Genomic DNA, 8353 nt, shown 5'->3' with positions numbered 1-8353 from the left:
ATATGAAGACATGACTTGGTGCCATATCATGTCACTTCCTGGAGCAACGCCGTTAGGTTGCCATCCGGGTGCCGCACATAAAGATTAATATCATTGTCATAGAGCATGAGTAGGATGGGCCCGGTGTTAAACTGCAACCCTCTATGGCTATGCTTTTGTAGCAACTGGCGCACCAGTTGGCCTAGCGCAATTACAAACAGTAAGGGGGATAGAGGGCAACACTGTTGCGTTCCAGTGTAAGTGGAAACACTTTAGTCATGTGGTATTCAAACGGCTATGTGCCGTAGGCAATGTGTACAATAGCTGAACCATCGACAAGAATGGCTCCAGCATTCCCAGTCTCTCGATAGTAGCATATAAAAGGGCTACTCGAGCGAATCAAATGCTTTCTCAGCGTTGAGAAGGGCGGCGGCCGCAGGGGCTGTCGGCGAGATCCTGTTTAGCTTGGCAAGCAGTGTGCGATTGTTGAGGGCTGTGGATTTATGAGGCATAACCCCAGATTGTACTAGTGAGATCAGCTTCTTCACAATCAAAGCAAGTCTAGTCGCTAGCATTTTGGCTAGGATTTTATTATCAAAGTTCAGGAGTGACAGAGGACGATATGGGCTACATTTTAAAACGTCCTTCCCGGGTTTGGGTAACAAAATTATAACAGCTTCTCCGAAAGTGGGGGGGAGCATACCAAGTTCGGTGGCCTCCTGATACATATCAATAAGATGTGGTACAATTAGGCTCTTATAGTTTTTTATGAAAACAACACGTGAATCCATCCAGCCCGGGCGCTTTTGAGCCATCCAACGTATTGATGGCTTTTGTTAACTCATCCTCTGCAAAGGGCTCAGCTAGGAATTCCTGGTGGTCCTTATCCATCCAGGCAAGGAGACCTCATTGAGGTATTCACTATAGGCCAAAGGGAGGTCGGCAGTAATGGCGGTATATAAGGTTATATAATACTTAAGTACCTCTCTCAATACCCCTACATTACCTGTGATCCGCTCACCATCTTCCCTACTCAATTCCACTTTGTAGGTAGGCCTACAGGTTTATTGTATCAGTCTGGCTAGCATCCTACCAGGCCATTCACCCTCCCCATACCGCCGAGCGACTGCGTATTTACCTAGAAAATGTGTCTCCCGTTCTGCAGATTCGCGGAATTCTGCCAATAGAGCTGCACGATTTTTCAAGTCGGGGGAATTGGCATTTACTGCTCCACGATCTAGCTCCAGAAGCTGTGCCTCTATCTGCGGGAGCGAGCAGTGCAGATCCCTAAGTAATACCAGCATTTTTTAGATACGCACCCCCCTTGCATAGGCCTTGAAGGCCTCCCACAGGGTAGACTTTGAGTCCACCGACCCCAAATTAATCGTAAAGTATTCAACTATCGCTTCCCCAGTTCCGTGGCTAAGACAATATCCCTCAAGGCCATATCCAGGAATCGCTCCGCTCTAGGAATATGTTTACCATCACATGAGAGTGATCTAATAAAGTACGCTGTGAATGAGTAACCGCATCAACCCATACTGCCACCCCAGCAGACAAGCACCAATAGTCCAACAGCGTCCATGTATTATGGGGCGGGGAGTAATGAGTATACCCCTCTCGGTCCGCGCAGTGATATCTCTATGCATCCACCAACCCAAATTGTTCGATAGTGTCCAGCACCACGCGCCTCGCCCTGGGTTTTGTGGCAATTGTATGTGCTGTGCCATTACGTCCCGGGTCGAAGCAACAAGTTGAAATGCCCTCCCTTGTAAATACAATCTGCCCCCATGCAAACTATATTACTGTGGATAGCCTAAAAAACCTCTGGGTCATCAATATTTGGGGCATATATATTAACAAGTAGCACAGAGTGTTCAAACATGAAACCTTTAACCAATAAATAACTATCCCCCTGCATCCCTATAGACCTCCTCCTTCCGAAACGGCACCCGTTTGTGTATCAACACTGCAACCCCACTGGCATAATTTCACTGAAAATTTACCCTTTTTATGCAAAGTGCGTAGTTGTGGATTTTGGGTCCTAGCTCAGCCGGCACCTAGGGAAACTTAGCTACCTGTAGATATTTGAAAACTAGACACCAGGGTCAATCCAGGATGGGGTGACGTCCATGACTTTCATCAGGTTGTTTTACCCATAACATATTTGTCTCAGATTTCTGTGACGGAAAGTTCTGGAATCTGCGGGTAGCCACAAACTACCTAAACACACAGCAGTGTCCTACGTCTTCAGATAAAAATAGTACCTCACTAACATTTTACTCATATTTCTGTAATGGAAGTTCTGGAATCTGTGGGGAGCCAGTCTTCTGATACAAATAGTACTTCACTAGTGTGGGGAGACCTAGAGCAAACAACAGGAAATGGCCCAAATCCCAACATGGATACATCAAATTTTTCCACTCCAAACGGCCTCATTTTTTGCAAAGCATGTAGTTGTGGATTTTGGGCCGTAGTCCAGCCAGGACCCAGGGAAACCTAGCAAACCTGTACTTTGTTGAAAACTAGACACCTGGGTGAATCCAGGATTGGGTGACTTGTGTGGCTTGTTACTTTAGTTAACCATGTTTATGTCTGTTGCTCAGGTCATTGTCAAAATGGTCCTCTTCAATGTATTTTTTTGGCTCAAGGAGTACATCAATCGGCCACTATGAAGAATATTTTATATTTCTGAGTCATATGGGCAGTTTTGATTGCATTACGGCATCTTTATAGGACTCAACTGACTTTGTGTGGTGCTCATATTTTAATATCTGTTTCCTCCTCGTATAATGCTAAAAAAAAATATTTTTCTTATGCATCTTTGTCTATCTCATGGTGTTCATCACTATCAAAGTCTATCTCCTTGCCGGTTGAAGCTCCTTGGGTAGAGTCTGTTTTTTTTCTTTCAAACACTACACCCGCTGGAGATATCTCCTTTGCTTTCAGCGTCTCTTATCATCTCTGCTGATAATATACAGATGTATTTGTGTCAGCACAGAGATGAAGATAAGCTGATAATATTTCTAAATGAAGTTAAAGTCTCACATACAAAATTTAGAAAGTAGACTGAAGTAATTCTCATTTACTTAACTGTGAACACCAGGACTCCCCAATGTCCTCTAATAGCAATATCTTGATGTGGATGTTTCTACTATTTTGTAAGGTTGATGCTATTTGTGTATTTAGTCTGTTCATTAGACAGACTAACCAGCAATTGGTCCAGAGTCAATTTAGTGGCTTATGCACCTGTGGGTTATATACACATTATACACTAATCATATTAATCCGTGTGCAGTGTATTAATTTGTCAACAGTAAGTGGCTTCACTTATCTTAAGTAAGAGGCACACATATATCTGAAATGTATCAGTTTGTTTATTGAGGCTAACTGAAATTGTTTGGAATCCATTTTGTTGCATGTTAGGTTAAAGTTTAAGCAGGCCTGATTAACATGAACTTTCTTTTATTAAATGTCTTGCCAGTGCCTTCTTTTCCCTCTCCTCTGCAGGTGTCTTATCATCACATTCATTAACCCCTTCTTTGCTGGACTCCCATCCCCCCAGTGCTCAGCCTTTTTTTGTATTTTTTGATAGTTCACGCTTAGGCCGCCATAACATTTTTTAACATAGCCTATCCATGACAAAATTGTGCCATTTTTTCCAACATCCAGAAGTTTCTGAAGGTATTCAGTGTTTTTGGAGTCCCCTGAGGGGAACTGAGAAATTTGCCAAAATATAGATTGTTTTATTCTGGTTTAAAACGATAAAAAAGCATAGCAGAAGAAAGTGTCTGTTTTTCTCTTGCAAATGGCGTCAACAAAAGTTACACAGTGCTAAATTCACAATCTTCCCTGATTTCAGGACCAGGTAGACTTGAATCAAAAACCTACTTTTTTTACCACAGTGTATCCCAGTGTATCCCATATTTCCTATTTTGAGATGGGAACGGAAGTTAAACCCATAATAGATCCTAAAAGCTATACATTTCTGTAAACTAAGCAAAATGACAAATTCAGTAAGGTGTCATTTGTGTTCCTCCTTCGTGGATTACCCAAAGAAACTAAGGGCCTCATTATGATGTCCGTCGGAAAGCATCCTGACCGACTCCTTGTGGAAATAGTTTCCGACCGACTCGAGTTCGGGGAGTCCGACCGACCGATTACGATGTTTCCGAACACAACTCCGTCGGACTCCCATTGACTTCAATAGGAGCCTTGTGTTTGACCGACGACAAACAAACAAACCTGGTATTTGTAAAGCACAAACAATTAACCCTAAGGGTGTCAAGGATCTGGGGGCTATCGGGAAGATTACGCAAGCTTTTGCCCAGAGTCACAACAAAGGCTCCCATTGAAAAAGGGGTGGTTCTGGAAAACCTTGCACCCTCATGGTATCTACCACACTGTGCATGGAAAGAGGAAACCATGGGTACGCCCACGGGTCCCAACAGGAGCCCTCTGGGTGAAGGGAGGCCTTCTTTGTGCCCTCAAGGCGGTTTCTGACAGCCAATCCATGTCGCACTGACCAACCCAGAATGGCTGTTTGAGTCCAAAAACGTAATTGGTTGGCCGGAAACGTGGCCCATAGAGCTCTACGATTTGGCTCCCCCCAACTCGGGCTCTCCAAATACCGGTCAGAACCGATTCAGAATGACTGACTTACTACCTTGTCTCGTAATTGGTCAGTCGGAAATATTTCTGAGTCGGTCGGAAACATGGCTTCCGACACGCTTGTTTGGGCCCTAGCTAAGCCGGCAACTAGGGAAACCTAGAAAACCTGTACTTTTTTAAACATTGAACAAATGGGGAAATCCAGGAGGGATGCCTGCTTGGCTCTCACTAGCCTGTTTGACCCATTATCCCTTGCAAATCTCAAACATTGACTAAAATTCTCATATGCCTCACATTTTTGTAATGTAATGTTGTGGAATCTGTGGGGAACCACAGTTTACCTTCCCCCAGCAGTCCCCTAAGTCTTCTGATACAAATGGTACCTCACTTGTGTGAGTAGGCCCATTGCCCGCAACAGGAAATGGCCCAACATGCAACATGGAAACATCAAATTTTTCCACTCAAAAGGGACCCTTTCTTGTAAAGTGTGTAGCCGTGTATTTTAAGCCTTAGGACAGCCATCACTTAGGGAAACCTAGCAAATCTGTACATTTTTTAAAACAAGATACATTGGGGAATCCAGTATGGGATGACTTGTTACTTGAGTGAACCTTGTTTGCGTCTTTTTCTCAGGTCATTGTCAAAATGATCATCTTCCATGTATCTCATTCGGCTCAAGGAGTACTTCATTTGGCCACTATGATGAATGCTTTTGTCTATTTTTGAGTCACATGACCAGTTTTGATTGCATTATGGGCATTTTTCTAGGGCCATTCTAACTTTGTAGGGTGCTCTATGTTTTATTATCTGTTATTCCTTATGCTTTTCCTCCTTCCCCATATTATACTAATTATTTCAATGTTTCTTATGTACCTTCGTCGGTTTCCATGATATGCTTCACTCTCAAAGTCTATGATATTCTTCACTCTCAAAGTCTATGATATTCTTCACTCTCAAAGTCTATGATATTCTTCACTCTCAAAGTCTATGATATTCGTCACTCTCAAAGTCTATGATATTCTTCACTCTAAAAGTCTATGATATTCTTCACTCTCAAAGTCTCTGATATTCGTCACTCTCAAAGTCTATGATATTCTTCACTCTCAAAGTCTATGATATTCTTCACTCTAAAAGTCTATGATATTCTTCACTCTCAAAGTCTCTGATATTCTTCACTCTCAAAGTCTCTGATATTCGTCACTCTCAAAGTCTATGATATTCTTCACTCTCAAAGTCTATGATATTCTTCACTCTCAAAGTCTATGATATTCGTCACTCTCAAAGTCTATGATATTCTTCACTCTAAAAGTCTATGATATTCTTCACTCTCAAAGTCTCTGATATTCGTCACTCTCAAAGTCTATGATATTCTTCACTCTCAAAGTCTATGATATTCTTCACTCTCAAAGTCTATGATATTCGTCACTCTCAAAGTCTATGATATTCTTCACTCTAAAAGTCTATGATATTCTTCACTCTCAAAGTCTCTGATATTCGTCACTCTCAAAGTCTATGATATTCTTCTCACTCAAAGTCTATGATATTCTTCGCTCTCAAAGTCTATGATATTCTTCACTCTCAAAGTCTATGATATTCTTCACTCTCAAAGTCTATGATATTCGTCACTCTCAAAGTCTATGATATTCTTCACTCTCAAAGTCTATGATATTCTTCACTCTCAAAGTCTATGATATTCGTCACTCTCAAAGTCTATGATATTCGTCACTCTCAAAGTCTATGATATTCGTCACTCTCAAAGTCTATGATAATCTTCACTCTCAAAGTCTATGATATTCGTCACTCTCAAAGTCTATGATATTCTTCACTCTCAAAGTCTATGATATTCTTCCCTCTCAAAGTCTATGATATTCTTCACTCTCAAAGTCTATGATATTCTTCACTCTCAAAGTCTATGATATTCTTCACTCTCAAAGTCTACCCCCTTTGCAGGTTGAAGTTCCTTGGGTATAATTTCTGTATTTATTTTCTTTCTACACTACATCCATTGGAGATATCTCCTTTGCTTCTGTGTCTTTTATCATCTCTACTGACGATACACAGATGTATTTGTGTATTGTCAGCACAGCATTGAAGAGAAGCCGATAACTTTTCTGAATGAAGTTAAGGTCTCATATCCAAAATTTAGCAAGTAGCTTGAAAAAATCCTCTTTTACTAGACTGTCAGCACCATCACTCCCTAATGCCCTCTGATATCAATACGTTGATGTGAATGTGTACTAGTGAACTACTAAAGTTGATGCAATTTGTGTATTTAGTATGTTATGTTGTGTTAAGGGTTTTATAGAGCGCTTGTCTACCATTCGGTGACTTGCTGCTGAGTACAGTAGAGCAGGATTAACAAAACCCTAAATGTATTTAGCTCCTTCCTAAAAGTTAGCAGGGTGGGAAGGTCTCTGTTATGGGGAGGAAGACTGTTCCAGAGCTTGGTTGTTCCAGTGATAAAGCTTCTTCCACCCGAGTTCAACTTACGGAATCTGGGGACAACCAGTTTCTTGGCTTCAGGGAGGCACAGAGGTCTGCTGGGTTCATACCACTCAAAGCTGTGCTTCAGGAACTCTCCTGCAGTGTTATGAAGAACCTTGTGGGCTGTGCAAAGGGCCTTGGAAGCCAGTGCTACTTGCTTTCTGTTCAATATCAAAGATTCTAAAAGGCAATAGAAAACTCCATTATTAGTGATTATTAAAGCAAAAATGTTACCAACTGTAGCCTATGGAAGTGAAGTTCAGTACCCAAGGAAACAGCAAAAACCAGAAGAAATTAACAATTTTTCCTCATTTTGCCGTGTTAAAACCATGTTTTTCCTGCTTTTCCTGGTCTTAATTTTGGCGCTGCCTCCTATTTATGCCACCTTTGTAAACATCATTTACAACAAGGGGTGGTGATGGACAGAGTCTCTGAATTAAGCAGAGTACTCTCACCCAGTCAAGAGATCAGGGCTAGATCCAACACCGTTTTTTAGCTCATTGCACCATCCCAGTTTCAGAACCTGGCTGTATGCAAATTAGTCTGTCCCTGGCCCAGTGCATCATGGGAACAGGGCAGACCAGACTACAAAAGCCAATTCTTACACTGGGAAGGAAACAAGCTTCCGGGGACCGGTTTCTGGCATTACAGCCGTCTTCGGCCCGGCTTTCTTGAATCCTGATGGTGCAATGAGCAAGGGACTCACATCTGAGTATACCCTTCCACGCTTAGGGTGGACAAAATTATTTACAACAAGGGGTGGTGATGGACAGAGTCTCTGAATTAAGCAGAGTACTCTCACCCAGTCAAGAGATCAGAGCTAGATCCAACACCGTTTTTTAGCTCATTGCACCATCCCAGTTTCAGAACCTGGCTGTATGCAAATTAGTCTGTCCCTGGCCCAGTGCATCATGGGAACAGGGCAGACCAGACTACAAAAGCCAATTCTTACACTGGGAAGGAAACAAGCTTCAATGAGTGTTGCGGCCTAACACCCACAACAACACCCTTTGCTCACACCTTTCACGCTAAGTGTAGCGTGAAAGGATTATTTACAAGGTGGCTTTAAGCCAGGTTAAGTGACTTAACGCTACCTTGTCACTAAGGCAAAGGGGTTATCATCACAGGAATGTCATAAAAAGTGACGTCCCTGTGGCGATAGCGGCTTGTAAATATGAGCCAAAGTGTTGAAATAAGGATTTTGAAAATTATTAGACTAAAACAGTCATTTGTGACAACGGTTTCATTTGTAACCTCTTGTCACAATGGCCGATTTAAT

Source organism: Lissotriton helveticus (assembly GCF_964261635.1).
Source record: "Lissotriton helveticus chromosome 1_1 unlocalized genomic scaffold, aLisHel1.1 SUPER_1_unloc_74, whole genome shotgun sequence".
Lineage (NCBI taxonomy): Eukaryota > Metazoa > Chordata > Amphibia > Caudata > Salamandridae > Lissotriton > Lissotriton helveticus.
Note: the sequence above shows the minus strand (reverse complement) of the source record.